Genomic DNA, 16271 nt, shown 5'->3' on the forward strand with positions numbered 1-16271 from the left:
AAGCTAAGCATGATCAGCCCTGACTACCACACAGAAAGGCTACCCCTGGAAAATCAGGGGCAGGCGATGGCAAACCGCCTACAAACATCTCTTGCCTGGGAGGCCAGACAACCTGAGGATCTCCTGGCCAGAACAGTCTCAAAGCAGCCTACAATTGCCTTCCCTTCCTCCTCCCTCCATCCAATTTCTCTCTCTTTCTGCAAGTCAACCACAGCTATGGTCAATGAAACTGCCATTGTATCCACACAACCAAATGTGAATAGTGATGTCTGGTAAGGAGTTATGTCACTTCTTGTTAGCTCACATAGGATGACTACCATCCTCACAGGGATAGTCAACCTGTGGTCCTCCAGATGTCCATAGACTACAATTCCTTTGAGCCCCTGCCAGCGTTTGCTTACTGTTGCTCTACAACAGTGGTTCTCAACCTTCCTAATGCCACCACCCTTTAATACAGTTCCTCCTGTTGTAGTGACCCCCAACCATAAAACTATGCAAGTGTTCTCTCACAGAAATTAAACCAAAACTGGCCAATGGCAAGAAGATCCATTGTTCACGATTGTACATAAATTGTTTTCCCCCCCCCTGTGGTTTCTCAGTTCAGTTCTGCCTGTTGTCCCACCAATCTTGCTCTTTTCCGCTGCACCAGGCAGACGAACGCTCTATCTCAATCAACCCCGCAAGGCTGCTGAGTGGATGAAATGGAAGAGGAGCGATGTCAGCCACTTTGGGACCCCCTTGGAGAGAATGGCGGAGTATGAACCGAGTAACAATAACCAATGATTTGGAAAAACAACAATTGAGTCCAGGGTCACCTTTAATCCCAAAAACAATGTATTCAGCTTTCATGTGCAGGCACCCTCCCTAAGACAAAATTGATTTGGAGACATCAGTAAAGGGATGTGGGTCCCCCTTTGAGAGAAGTGTGGGGAAGATGCCAAGAAAACCCATGATCTGGAGGAGGCAACACCTGTGGGCCTGAGAGCAGAGCTTCTCGTTGCATCTCAGCTGCGCATGTCCAACAGAGGCAACAGTGGCAGCGCCCCCTTGGCCAAACTGCTCGCCCTGCCATGACCCCTGTGAAAGGCCTGTTCGACCCCCAAAGAGGATCCAACCCCCAGGTTGAGAACCACTGCTCTACAACCTGTCTTCTTAGACTTATGGTTTATAAGTAGTTCATAAGAGCCTCTTGTGGCGCAGAGTGGTAAGGCAGCAGACATGCAATCCGAAAGCTCTGCCCATGGGGCTGGGAGTGCAATCCCAGCAGCCGGCTCAAGGTTGACTCAGCCTTCCATCCTTCTGAGGTCAGTAAAATGAGTACCCAGTTTGCTTGCTGGGGGGTAAACGGTAATGACTGGGGAAGGCACTGACAAACCACCCCGTATTGAGTCTGCTAAGAAAACGCTAGAGGGCGTCACCCCAAGGGTCAGACATGACTCGGTGCTTGCACAGGGGATACTTTACCTTTACCTTATAAGTAGTTCAAGGCATCACACTCATGACCGTTCTTGCCACTTAAAGCCTACAGAGAGTTATGACCATCTCACATTACAGATCTCCTCTCTCAGAGACATCCAAAGGCAGGATAGCCCAGCCTCCGTTATAATCAGCCCTCACTCACACAGAGCTATCAGGGCTGGGGCTCAAACACTGTTCCAAACACTGCCACCATTCATTCATATCCTAGAATGTCTGTAGACGGAAATATTCTCATTTGTGTGTTCATTCGCTTCTTCCCTTAGACATTCAACCATTAGATTAATCAAAACAAGTATATTGTATTTATAAGAACAAAATAGGGAGGAACCTGACGTCTAAGAAACCGTGTTCTACTTCCACTGAATTTTCGCACTGCGGTCCTAAACCTACAACTGGTATCCTTTCGTTCAAAATTTACTATTTTCAGCCTGTCCCAAGCAGCTCTTCTGTACAGTTCCCCTCAGTCAGAAAGACCCTCCTTTTCACCTCAGCCCTGAGGTTGTCAGCTTCTCTCTCAGTAACCCATTCTGTCTTTTTTTCAACCGCTGCTTTTCAATTCCCCTTCTTTCAACATTTTGTCCACCCTCATTAGACTGAGCGATTGTTCTTAGATAGTGGCAGAAGCTACCCTGTCCTCAGCTACTGTTTTCACACAACCAAATGCTAATAATGATGTCTGATACGGGGCCTTAGACATCTTGGAAATAGGCTCATCACTTATCCAGTTTAATATGGAAACTGTCACAAGAGACTTGCCTTGCCGAATATTTGTACAGGACTCCATCCATCACTGGCGAATAATATACTTAACAGGACAGGAAGGTTCAGTTATTCTCTTGAAGAGGGTTTTAAAAACACAGAAGTAGCACACAACAACAAATCCAGCAGCCTAAATATCCATAAGAACGTAAATATAAAATAAATAAATCTTTATTCTTATAACCCACCCTCCTCATGAGGCTCAGGGAAGATAACATATTGGGGGAAGTTGTAAAATGCTTTTAAATGTAAGAGCAAGTTTAATGTTATTTGACTATACTTTATTAATCAATAGCTCATCTATAAAATCAATAAAATATCAAGAAGTTCTAAGGTTTCACAAAACCCTGGTTGAGAAAGCCTGACATATGGGATTATTAATACAACTTTGCAGAAAATGTATTTATTAATTATTTAGATTTATATGTTTTTAATGTTTTGGAAATAACACTGAAATGATATCTGATTTATAAATGTTAAATGCTTTTGGAATAACAGTGCTCTCTGCTAAAACTATTGTTATCATCATTATTAATGACAACAATAAAAACACAATCATCATCTCTCATTTAAGCAATATTAACAACCTTAGAGAATAGATCAGCCACAAATACAATGTGATGCATCTTTTCCACTGCATGAAGAAAACAGTAGAAATGTTACTGTACTGTGAATTTATAATCATGGCCACAGAATGTCAATGTTAAACTGATTCAATCTGTAATCATTTAAGTGCTGTGACCTGTTCCAAAATAAAGCAGCAGAGCCAGTATAACCCTAAAGCCATATCTGTCATAAGAGAAGTTTCACTTAGAATGCATTTCTAATGTTCCATTTTACAGCACATTCAATACAGTTCACAGGAAGGCCTGGGGGAGTGCTTCACGATCCATTTGGTACATTCAGCTCCAGTGCTACACCATGACAAGTCTAAAAATATCTACACTCACTAAATAAAAGGTGTGAAAACAAGAGGGATGTTCTGATTATTACAGGCAGCTTCATGCAGTGTTATTTTGTACAGGAAGATCTAGTCTATAAAACATGCACCAACAGCAAGTCTGAAGCACTGCTTCCTAATCACTGTATTCACAGTGGGAAAAACATTTCCGTCGCACAATGAATTTAAAAGGAGACGTGGTGAGGTTTTAAGCAGTCTTGTGATTCAGTCTTTTTTTTTCTCTGCAGTCCAAACTGCCACTGCCCTCATATAATGTTAATAGCATTTTACTTTCACAATAATCATCTCGTAAATACAGCCTTCTAGATTATACTAGTGCAAAGTACAAGGGTTCCACGACTATGTTGTGATAATGCCTAAACAGAGTTGCATCCTAATCCCATTGATTTCCACAGAATTAAAGGGTGTGGCTCTGTTTAGGATTGCACTGTACATAAACTGTCCAGCCATGAGTTCAAAGTTTTACTTTAACTGAAACCAACTAAATTGGTTTCACACAGGTGACTGCGTTTCATTTCTGGATGGTAGCTTGCTCTGACTCACGCAAAAGAAACAAAAAAAAGTGGATTCCCATAGTAAATGTACACATTTTATAACTGCAAAGTAAAATAGAAACTGAAAGGGTAACATTTAATGTCTTTCACTCTCCAGTCATATAATGATTATTCTTCTGATTCTCATGTTAGAACTGAGGGGAAATAAGGAATTTTAAAAGTCTATTTTTGGAGGCAAAAAGCTGGTGGCAAAAGTGTATACTAATGTATCACATATGTAAAACTACCTTGTACAAAACCATGACTCAAGTAAAAACAAAGGGGGAAAAAAGCACAAAGGAACAAAAAAAAGGGAAGAAAGATTTTTTTCAAATATTTTATGTATATATTATGTATACATTACCCAGACCATCTTACTCCCAGAGATTTAGAGATTATCAGAACTGTGGTATTAGCTTACGGGTTCAATAGTCAGTCCTATAACAATACTTGACTTTATTCCCTCCCCCATCTTCTGATGACAAGCTCTGGAGAACTCAACAGTTGTATTGTATTGTGCTTTGTGTCATATTGGTTTATCTTAATTTTGTTTGGGGATTTTGCTTTGGACCACCACAGTTAACTTCAAACAACTGTGATTAATAGATTGACCCCCAATACCTCAGGGCAGAAGGGATAGAAAATAAAGGAACCACCACTCTTAACCACTATGGCCCATTATGCACAGACGCCGAAACGGCGATTTCGGGTCACATGGAAAATGCGGAGGGGGAAGAAGTGAAGCAAACCGCTTATGCATGAGACGGGATGGGACGGGACAGGACGCAACGACGGCAAAACCCAGAGTAACCGATTATGCACGCGGCGACCCCAGCGCCGCTTCCGGTTGCGCCCCGGTCACCCGGAAGCTGCGCTTTCTTCCGCTTTTCGCTAACGTGGCTTTTTCGGCGGCATGCACTGAATCTGCGGCCGATTGCGGCCGGCTCCATGCGTTATCGGTGATTTTAGTCACTGTCATTCCACCCCAAATGTGCGCTATCCCCCCCGTGCATAATGGGCATACACCAAGCTGGTTCTTCGCTATGGTTAGCAGTACCAGCTGAACACACATGCAGAGATTACTATCAACAAAAGTCAAAAGTAGACAAACGAGCATGTCCAGAGAAAGGCAACAAAGATGGGGAGGGGTTTGGAGACCAAGACATATGAAGAAAGGTTGGGAAAGCTTGGTCTGTTTAGCCTGGAGAGGAGAGGACTGAGAGGGGATCTGGTAACCATCTTCAAGTATTTAAAAGGGTGCCATATAGAGGATGGAGCAGAGTTGTTCTCTCTTGCCCCGGAGGGACAGACCAGGACCAATGGGATGAAATTAATTCAAAAGAAATGCCATTTAAACATCCGGAAGAAGTTCCTGACAGTTAGAGTGGTTTCTCAGTGGAACAGGCTTCCTCGGGAGGTGGTGGGTTCTCCATCTTTGGAAAATTTTAAACAGAGACTAAATAGCCATCTGATGGAGAGGCTAATTCTGTGAAGGCTGAAGGGGGTGGCAGGTGACAGTGGATGAGCGATAAGGTTATGAGTGTCCTGCATAGGGCAGCAGGTTAGACTAGATGACCCATGCGGTCCCATCCAACTCTATGATTCATATTCTGGGAAGAACGTCCAAGAGTTTCGTATTAAAATGTTCAAGCCAAAGTCGGGCAACCACCACCAGGACTGTGGAGACCTTTTTGTTATTGTTCCTACAGGGCGATCTGAATTCACAGCCCTTTGCCTTCTCAAAACTGACAATAAACCCAGGTGCACCTGCTGCCCTCTGAATGGCACTAGCGATAAGGAAGAAAGCTCAGCAGTCCTAAACTGTTGCTCTGAAGCAACTAGATGTGTGTCTGTGACAGAATGAAAGGGTATCCACTTTCCACCTAACAAGGTACAGTCAACACATGCCATGATTTTTTAAGAAACGGCTCCCCTTTCCCACACAGCACTGCCCCTCAGAGTCTCTGTAGTTTCCAATGCACCACAGTGGTAACAGGGTTTTCAGACAGCAGCTTTTCCTGCATCTCTCCTGCCCTAGACCCCATGCAGGCCATTCCCCACACTCCAAAGGTTATTGCTTCCAAGTTTTCATTAAAATATTGTAATAGACATAGCAATATATCATTTTGCCAATTTAACAAACGTACTCAAGAAGCCCCCTAGTGGCAGGCAAGAGGTGGGGCTGCCGATTCAGGGACAGAAAAAGGGAGATGAGCCTGGCTTTGCTGTGATCTTTCCCAAAAATGTCACAGCAAAGCAGATTTTGGAAAGGTCAGGAGAAAGTCGGGGAAAGTCTATGAGGAGCACAAATGCACCACAGTACTGTGGGGATAAGGGGAGGGGTACGTGGGTTTTCCAACAGCATTGAATCGGGAGCAAATTATCCAGGCAGAAATGGACTCATTCTCAGGCGTAGCGCTCTTAACGTTTAGGCCGAGTCTGCAAACCCTGATTTACTTCTGCACAATACGGAACGGAACCAGGCCTGCCAACTTTCCTGGATAGATTCATACGGTAAACACATGACACAGAGTAGCAATATCATTTTGATTTAATGTAATTATATTTCAAATAATGGTACAGCCCACCCCAATTAAAAAATAATCTTGAACAGCAGCACGCACTAACTTCACAGGTGGAGAACATACCGTGAGGTTAACCCCACCATGAGGTTTTGCTACTATTTTTGTCTAAGGTCTGGTGTGTTGAATGTTGCCTGCTTCCAGAGACAAGCTATACATGAAATGTTTTCTTTCTCCTTGGGAGATGGGAGGAGTTTTCGCCTAGGAGGGAAATGGGATGTCATGAAACAAAAAGTGAAGGGTAGTTCCTGCAGAAGTAGTTTTGTACCCATGATTCTTCCTGCAAGGTCAAAGAAGAGGTGTCAGGAGTCCCCTGAGGAAGGGGGTCTCCCTAAGGAGATTGGCCACACAAAGAGTACGGCCAACCCGGCTGGGGGGCCAGGGGCCTGTGGCCAGGCGGCTGGGGGTCCCAATGGAGGCGGATGCCCGTTGGCCCCCAAAAGTCGCTTCCCTTGTGATTTACACCATGATGCAACTTGACTTGTCCTCCCGGCTGGGAGCGAGGCAGGCATCCCGAGCATCACAGCTTGATACAGCATAGCATCCGGACAGCTGATGGGTCAGGCTTCCTTACCTGGGTGTTGGTGTGCCAACCCTCCATTGAGGGTTGCAATAAACTGGGCTGCGGCCAATTTCAATGCCAGATGGAGTGCCGAGGCTTCTTTGAGCTAATCGCCTCCTGCTAGTCAATAAGAACCACACCCAAAAGCTAAGGAGAAATGCTAAAACTGAGTCCCAACACCAGTTTGGATTAAATATATTAGCACGCAGTTTGGGAATATCAAGATGTGGCAGAACAGCATCACAAAGGTCCTTTTATGAGATAGCCTTGCCTTCAACTTACACACTATGTGAAATGTGATTCTTCAGGCTAGGAAACCGCCTAGTCATGCCATAGCTAGATATTAGCAGTGACCAGAACATAAACGAGCCACGAGAGAGAGAACGAGATTCAAGCACAACTACGTCTTTTAAAGAATCACTGTCATTTCTGCACTTTCCAAGAGGAAAACAACACACAGCTACACTCTAATAAACGTGTGTGTTTTTTTTCACAGCAGGAAGCTTATATCAACCATTGTGAAGATCCCTCCCTGATAAAAAGTGTGTGCTGCCCAAAGTGTGCTGCCCTGGCTGTTTTTGTCGTCTATGGATATGAGAAAAGAGAAAACCCCAAACCAAATCGGGCTGGTCACTACGATATTTGCATGTTTTCCCTCATTTGCTGTCTTCCCCCCTGCCGTTTCCCTTGTGCTTTTATTAGGGCCTGGCATAAGCCAGAAAGCTGACTGGGAAATGGATTTTTCCACCTCCTTGCTTATGTATTAATGGAGGCCTGGGAAACACAGGAACCTTTGTTGGCATGACAAGACATTATTGCGACCCAAATAAGGAATCATTAAGAAGGATCACAACCATTTTATCTACTTAAAATCCTTTCCCCGTCCTGCAAACTAACTGTATTTAGAATTTCTGAAAACTTCAGTTCTTGAATCCAAACCTTGTTTTGAAAATTAAAGGGATTTTTAGCCTCCAGGATCAATGAGAAATTGTTTTATTTATTCATTTATTATATTCATATACTACCCTCCCTTTCAGCTCAAGGCAGTTTACCATTGGAAACTTTCATAAAACAATACAATACAATAAACATCTTTACTTAAATATATAATACCTTTAGCAACGAACATTTGTACTAAAAATAGTAAAACAGTTTATAATTTAATGTTCAACAGTCCACATTCAACCATTCAGATTTTTGACTGCACTGTGATTCCATTTTTTTCCCCTGTGATTGCAGGTGATGGTGGGAGGGGCCTCTGGACCCTGGTTGTCCTGACCGAAAACCTGTTGGAAGAGCTCCCTTTTGCAGGGCCTGTGGAATTGTTTTAGCTTCAGCAGAGCTCTGATGTCATCTGGGAGCTCATTCCACTAAGTGGGGGCCAAGACCGAGAAAGCCCTTTCTATCTTGGAGATTTAGAGAGCCTTTAATAAGGAACTCTTTAGAAGGGCCTTTAGTTTTTCCTAATAATTATTTTGTGGGCCTTGGGCTTCTTTTTGGTGACTGCTACAATCTAATTTCAGAGTTTCGGTTTTCAAGTATTATATTTCATATAATTTTATTGATGTTATCTGCCTTTACTGATGTTATCTGCCTTTGGAGAAAAGTGGTCTTTAAATATTTAAATAATGTATTTAAATAAAACATTATTTAATGTATTTAAATAAAACAGAAAGAGAAGTAACAGCACAATGTTTTTAAAAGCTTTACAAGCTTCAAAAACCGTAATACTGATTTCAGACAATGCTGGAATCACTGAGTTTCTTCAATACCAAAAGCAACTAGAACTGGAAAATCTTGGATCCACACAATTGAGGTTATCTCTAAAGTTCTGCTACAACACTGGCACAATGTAAAGTATATACTAGCTAAGCCTTGTTTCTAGTAATTTCTGGTTTTATAAAACTGGTTTTATAAAATATGGCTATCTACACAAACATATTGTGACAGACTGCATTTTTTAAAGTTTAGAAGTGCTATGTAAACAGATAAAGGACTGTGAAGGGTTAATTCCTTTAGTGACAGGCTCTTCTAAGATAACTAATTTGTTAGCATCCTCTAAGCACAGAAAAACTTTTGAACTGGATGTTGAGGAGAGAGATGCAATCTGATTTTAGCCCTAGCTGAGAAGAATTGAGTACTGACCGTTTCAGAATTCAGCCCTAACTGAGAGCAGTTTAACAAAGACAGGAGAATTGGGAGAAAGTTGGCAAGGATGAGTGGGTAGTTAGTTAGAGGCTCACAGTCGAACAGAGAGTTAATTCTGAAGAGTCAAGATCCCTGGTCTGGTCTAGTTAGAAACAGCCTCTAGAGACTTTAAGAGTAGATTAAAAACTCACAAGTACTGGTGTTTCAAGAAAAGGAAGTTGGGTACTGGAAAGAGTACATCTGCCTTCTGGAAACAAAAAAGAGTCAGAAAATACTCAAAGTATACTGAAGGATTTGAGAAAAACACTAGAATAAAAGCCTCTCAACACAAAGATTTCGGTAACTGTGAATAGCTTAATAAACTCTCAGCCTGAAACATAAGAACTGAAGTCTGTGCAGGTGCTGGTTTTACCTCAGAAATTTCATCTCCTGATTTCACCTGACCTTTCCCCTCTCTGTTAAATAAAATATTTTGTCATTTTTGAATTTCAAAATGCCTCAAGTGCCATCTAAGCAAAGGGGGCTCCCGATCCTCCCCTCAGGTTCCTGGGCTGAGCCAACAGCCAAAATATCATACTGTGACAGGGTGGGACAGCCAGAGTTCTTCAACAAAGAAGAAAACATTGCTCAATCAATGAAGAGAAAGGAAAACCGAGGGGAAATCCTGCCTCATATATAAACTTTCCAAATCCCTATACTGTAGTAACAGGACAATAAACGAACACAAAATATTTCCTCTTTCAATATATTTTACAGATATTTCCATTTGTGCAAACCAGGGGTCTCCAATCTTTTTGAGCCTTCTGGCTTATTTTGAATTTTGACACAGGGTGGCAGGCCCAACCACAAAATAGTCATTTGGGAAGCCCAGGTGCAGGTGATAAGAGGGGTACATTTTTAAAATACACTGGAAAAGAAGAGTCATAGAAGAGAATAAAACCAACATTGTAGTGGCAGCTGTTACTGAAATGTCATTTTGATCTTTACCACCAATCATATCTCAGATGTGCAAACAAACACCTGACCCCACCTACTTTCTAAAAACACCTGGTGGGCACCAAAGTATTAGTGGGCACTATGGCAACCCTTGGCACCACACTGACATTGCCTATCTCTGTGTAGCAACTCTGGTTCTCCCTTGGAGGTCTCCATCCACTAAACAAGGCTGACATTGCTTACCTTCTGAGATATTATGGGATTGGATTACCCTAAACCAGGCTTTCTCAACCAGGGTTTCATTAGCCCTGGAAGGGTTTTGCCAACTGGGCAGCAGTTATTTAATTTTTTAAAAAATTATCTGGTATATCATATATGGTTGTTGACCTGCCCCCCTCCCACAATGGCCAATGATGGGCCTGGAGAGGGGAAAGGGAGGGCCTCAACCATACAAATCCTCACTGGCCAGGGCTTCTTGGGGGGAAAGATGCAACAGAGTGACATAGGCTTGCCCTAGTCCTGTTTCAGGTATGAAGGGGTAGAGGTTGCAGAGCAGCATAGGTCTGCTCTCGCCCTGTTTCTGGCATTGGGGTAAACAAGGCAGCAACAAAGTAGCATAGGCCTGCCCCAGCCCGGTTTCTGCAGGCTCTCCCTACAGACTCTTTTTGGTGAAGAACAAACTGGTAGCCAGCCCAGAGTTCAGGTATAGTTCTGTTCACAAATAATCTGAAAATATTTCTGTGCTGTCACTTCCTGTGCCATGGGAACAGCCTGGTGATGTCACATCCGGTGGGAGTGTCTGGGTAATATCACTTCTGCTGACATGTGACTTCCAGGGACATTGCAGGAAGATGTATTCTGCTGACATTACTTCCGGATTTTCTCAAAGAATATTTCAGCAATTTCTCAATGGTAAAGAAATGCCTTAGACTATTCAGGTCAGGGTGCAACACACATACCAGGTTCAAAGGGCCATTTAACCCAGTGACATTTCTTTCTTAGCAAATGAACAGGATCATACAACATATAGGGTAAGTCAATACACAAGAAATCTGTAACTAGATACCATCACCCTTTGTTTAAAGCTAGCTAGCTAGGCAGGCAGGCAGATAGGAAACACCTCTCTCAGCACCACTGTTCCAATCAAATTTAGAACGACCCCAGGGTTGCTCAAAAACAAAGTCGATGTGAAATGAAATCACGGATACCTCCTGTAACGTCAATACCTAATATTAACCTATATTTTCCCCACATCCATCTAACAAATATTTTTTTCATGATGTTGCAGTTTAATTTTTAATGCCTTCCTCCCAAGGGCTTTCTAAACCACGCTTTCTGCAATACTGCAACCCTTTTACCTGTACCCAACCAGAAGAGATGTGAAAAACTATTCTGTGAGGACCCAGCGTATCCTTTCTGAACTGATTTTTAGGCATAATCTGAACATCGTGAGCATCATGTGGCTGCTGCCGCAAGGGGAAACAATGGGGGCTTCCCTGAGGTTTGGCAGCAGCATTGTGAGAACTTACCAAAAAATCCACAGGGCTGTCATTTACCAATGTTACAGCTGCAATGCAGAGTCTATTCTGTAAACAGGTTAGTGTAGTAGATGTGTGTGTGTGTACATGCGCACACATGTGTGGCAACCATACCGCCTTTATCGTGATGTCCGCAGCGTCTTTTATTTTTATTATTGCCAGGCCTTAAATATCCGCTTTCAGTCTCCCCACAAGCCATGCAAGCACCAGGCTTGCCTTTGCTAATCCATAAGGCGAACATCAGGCAAAAGACTCTTCCAATTCATCTTCCCCCCCCCTCCTTCCTTTCCACTTCCCTAATTCATCTAGGAAAGGGAGGAGGGCGACATAAAGCAGAATCACAGGATAGGAAGTCTCTCCGCACCACCCCAAGCATGACAGCACGAAGCAAGGCAAAAAAAAAAAAAAAACCCAAATTAGATTTTAATACAATCCATCCTCGGTGGAGGAAGGGGAAGAGGAACAGCGAGGCCTGGGGAGGGCCACAACACATGTCCCCACTGGGGACTGTCACTGGCCAGAAAATGCAAAAAGACAAAAATGCAAAATGCAAAAAAGTGCTGTCACTGGCCAGAAAATGCAAAAATACGGGGGAATGGGGACCTCCCTACAACTTTTCTTCCGATGGGGATAGAAAGAGCGACCACCTTTTTAATCCATTTAGAGAGACATTCATCCCAATCATTATTCATTATTGAAAGGGGGGGGGGTTTTGGGGGGGAGGGATGCCAGTGCGGCAACAGGTGCCTTTTCCTCCCCGCCCCCACCCTTGAAGCCTAGGGCTGCGAGCCTCCATGGGGCGTCGCAAACCCCACGACGGGCAGCGCGCACGACCCACCCGAACTGCCCAGGAAGGCGAGGCGCGCTCGCCGGGGCGGGGAGAGGAGAGGAGAGGAGGAAGGCTGACGCGAAGGGCGCGAAGAACCTGCCGCTCCGACCAGTAGGAGACGGGGCAGGGTCCACCTCCCGGGGCTCTCGCCAGGCAGCGCGCTCCTCCCGGCCGGCCCCCACCCAAAGCTGCGGCGCAGGCGGGGCCCTTCCCGCCGTCTCCCCCCACCCCATTCCCCGTCCCCCGGTGCCCGCCTCCCCCTCTCTTCTCTCTCAGGCAAGAAAGCCGTGGCTCGGCCTCCGGCCCTCCCCTCCGTTTGCTGCTTTCCCTCACCTGCTCCCTTCTTCTCCGCGCTGCTGCAGACAACGGCGGGCTCAGCCATGCCCGGGCGGCGCGCGCTAAAGATGAGGCGACCCAGCTCCGCACGGCTCGGGGAAATGGGGGGCGCGCGGGCGGGCGGGCGGGCGTGGGGGCGGGCGGGGCGCTCCCTGGGAAGCGGCTTCTGCTTCTTCTGCTTCTTTCCCTCCTCGCTGTCGGGGGGGAGGCGCTGCCTGTCTGTCTGTCAGAGCGCGCGCTCGGCCCTGTCTCCTCCCTGCCGCAGACACCGCCTTGCCAGTCCGGACGCACGACGCGCTTTTCCTCAGCGAGGGAGGGACGGAGGGAGTCTTTTTTTTTTTTTCCCCTTGTCCCGAGCCTGGTTGCCGTGGCGGGGGCTTGGGCCCCGCAGTGGCCAATCCCAAACCAGAGCTCCTGGCGAGCGCGAAACCGAGCCTAGTGATGCCTCTGGCGCATCGCCTTGAAAACAACTGGGCCGGAGCCACGCGTTCTGGGAGGTTGCGCTGTCGTCGGGATCATCCCCTCACGACCGGGTTCTTACCTCCCCCCGCTGTGGATAGGGAATCAGAAACCGAGTGCTTATCGTTATGCACCATCCCACAACGTGTGGTATCAAATTGGGGGACGGGGAGGGGAGGGGGGTTGTTGTGGCACGCAGGAGGTGCCATCCCATGCCCTTGCACAATTCCACATTTTCCTTTGCAGAAGCCCAGACAATTTGTGGAGTTGATTCATTGGATCCCTCTCAGTGGGTTTTGGGCTTTGGCCTGGGTACTGGGAGCTGGAGTTCAGATTGCCCTCAACAGCCACACTGGGCTTCGGGGTGGTTACATCACCTTTGAGGCGCACCTGTCGTGCTACAATGTACACGTGAAAAGACTAAATAGATTGGGCTCGTTTAGAATTGCACTTAGGGAATTCACTGCCACAGGATGTTATGATGGGCAAAATAATGTTTCAGAAGATGAAGGAAACAAGGAAGGTGCCTTTCTGTATTGTCGATCATTTTCAGAAGGGTTTAGAAATGTTACAGGAGAGGTAAGGAGGGTGTGGGTGAAAGTCAGATTTAGATTGTTTATATAGATCCTCGTGAATTCAAACAAAACAAAACCGCCATTATACTGTAGACCAGGGGTAGTCAAACTGCGGCCCTCCAGATGTCCATGGACTACTATTCCCATGAGCCCCTGCCAGCATTCGCTGGCAGGAGCTCATGGGAATGGTAGTCCATGGACATCTGGAGGGCCGCAGTTTGACTACCCCTGCTGTAGACCATGTTTTAGTCTATATACAATATCACAAAAATCATGCATCCAGGGCATTATGGGGATGCAATGGCACAAAAACAAAGTTGAAATATATGGCACTTGATCATCCCAGTCTCACCTAGAATCATAGAGTCACAGAGTTGGAAAGGACCTCCTGGGTCATCTAGTCCAACCTCCTGTACTATGCAGGACACTCATAACAGTATCGCTCATCCACTCTAAGCTGCCACACCCATGAACCTTCACATAATCAGCCTCTCCGTCAGATGGCTATCCAGCCTTTGTTTAAAAATTTCCAAAGATGGAGAACCCACTACCTCCCAAGGAAGCTTGTTCCACTGAGAAACTGTCAGGAACTTCTTCCAGATGTTTAGACAGAATTTGTTTTGAATTAATTTGATCCTATTTGTTCTGGTCCGTCCCTCTGGGGCAAGAGAGAACAACTCTGCTCCATCCTCTGTGTCAGGGGTAGTCAACCTGTGGTCCTCCAGATGTTCAAATGCTGCAAATGCTGGCAGGGGCTCATCGGAATTGTAATCCCTGGACATCTGGAGGAACATAGGTTGACTACCCCTGCTCTATATGGCAGCCTTTTAAATACTTGAAGATTCAATAGGGACTGGCGCACTCACTAAAGTGCCCATCAGAAAAACCATGGGGCCAAGCGACTCCAAATAGTTCACAGCAGCAGAGCAGAAACACAGTACTAGGGAAGGATGTGAGCATCAGCAACGACAGCAGAGATTAATTACCAACACTGCACCCTGCCTTCCAGTGCTCACGCCCACTGCTACCCACCCAGGCTAGCAGCAGCAGAACACATTCATCCACAACATAGAAACCATTTACCTAGAGAAGGGGGTGGTGTCCACCTTGACCTCCCCTCTCACCAGGATCTGCATGCACACCAGCCCTCACTGGCCCGGTGGAGAAGCTCTGGCTGGGTAGGTTGGGAAGCTCAGATGTGTACACACCTACCTGAGGCCCCTCCCATTCCCACCTCCTCCAGGCCCATCACTGGTCATTTGGGAGAGGGGGTCAACATGATTATATAAGGTCATAAAAAGGTAAAGGTATCCCCTGTGCAAGCACCGAGTCATGTCTGACCCTTGGGGTGACGCCCTCTAGCGTTTTCATGGCAGACTCAATATGGGGTGGTTTGCCAGTGCCTTCCCCAGTCATTACTGTTTACCCCCCAGCAAGCTGGGTACTCATGTTACCGACCTCGGAAGGATGGAAGGCTGAGTCAACCTTGAGCCGGCTGCTGGGATCGAACTCCCAGCCTCATGGGCAAAGCTTTTGGATGGCTGCCTTACCACTCTGCGCCACAAGAGGCTCTTATATAAGGTCATATCACCCAATAAATGTTTAACAACTCTTCCAGGGCTATCAGGAAACCTCAGAGTTTTACAAAACCATGGTTGAGAAAGCCAGCTCTAACCTCTACCATCAGCCTTGTTTGGAAAATCTGTGTAGGGGGATGCAGCACTGCAATTGAACATATCCACGGTAGCTATGCCAGCATATATCTGAGGCAAGCAAATAAATAGTTGGTATTGGTTCTTTCCCCCCACCTGTGGCCCTAGAAAACTATTATAAGGCAGATGTGGTAATAGCTATATCTCTGGTCTGCTTAAAGTATCTGTCCATTCCTATGACAGCTTAAGCCAAATTCTTATCTTGTGGTTTCATCAGATTAAGTAATTTCCTGGTGTAAGAATAGTGTGAAGAATGTGGGCCTGCTTGTCTAACAGCCAGAATTATTGGTATCACAACAACCCAATGACGTGTAACCTGCCCTAACATTAGCAACAGGAATAGGTCATAGTTCAGTCATTTTAATTTGAAGGGGGCCAGAAGTATTGGCTTTAAAATTGGATGAATTGTGTACATAACTGTTATATCTACGGGTTCATGGAAACATAGAATTAAAGAGTTGGAAGTTATCTCCATGGTCCAATCCCCTGTAGAATGCAGGAAATTCACAATTACCCATCCACCCACAGTGACCCCAATTCCATGGCCAGATGATGCCCCCCAAAAAAACAGGCTCCAAGTGAGGCACTAAACTCCCGACCCTTAATGAGATCCAGCTAACAGCTTTAACCACCATCAGGACTCTGGGTGTGATACTGGGGCTATTATGCACTCACAGTTTTTCACCAAAGTCAGTATGCTGACCCTTTTAAATAATCTTAAAAAAAAAAACTCATGTTTATGCATGTCCTCTGATACTGCATTGTTTTTTGCAGCAATTATGCATTTGAAACAGTTACCACAGTAACTCTTCAAGTGGGAGGGAGAACTTCCTTGATTGTACTAGACACTGCAGTGTCACCT

General features: G+C 45.3%; 1 protein-coding gene across 1 annotated transcript in view; it reads right to left on the bottom strand.

Annotated features, from left to right (window-relative positions):
• The window catches only part of CYRIA (CYFIP related Rac1 interactor A), a 75564-nt gene extending 62473 nt beyond the window's left edge, over positions 1-13091 (bottom strand). Inside the window, exon 1 of the mRNA XM_077311056.1 lies at positions 12661-13091. The gene's annotated coding sequence lies outside the window, so the exon portion shown is untranslated. The remainder of the gene's footprint in view (positions 1-12660) is intronic.
• Positions 13092-16271: the final 3180 nt, after the last annotated feature.

The sequence above is a fragment of the Paroedura picta genome, chromosome 1 (assembly GCF_049243985.1).
Source record: "Paroedura picta isolate Pp20150507F chromosome 1, Ppicta_v3.0, whole genome shotgun sequence".
Taxonomy (NCBI): Eukaryota; Metazoa; Chordata; class Lepidosauria; order Squamata; family Gekkonidae; genus Paroedura; species Paroedura picta.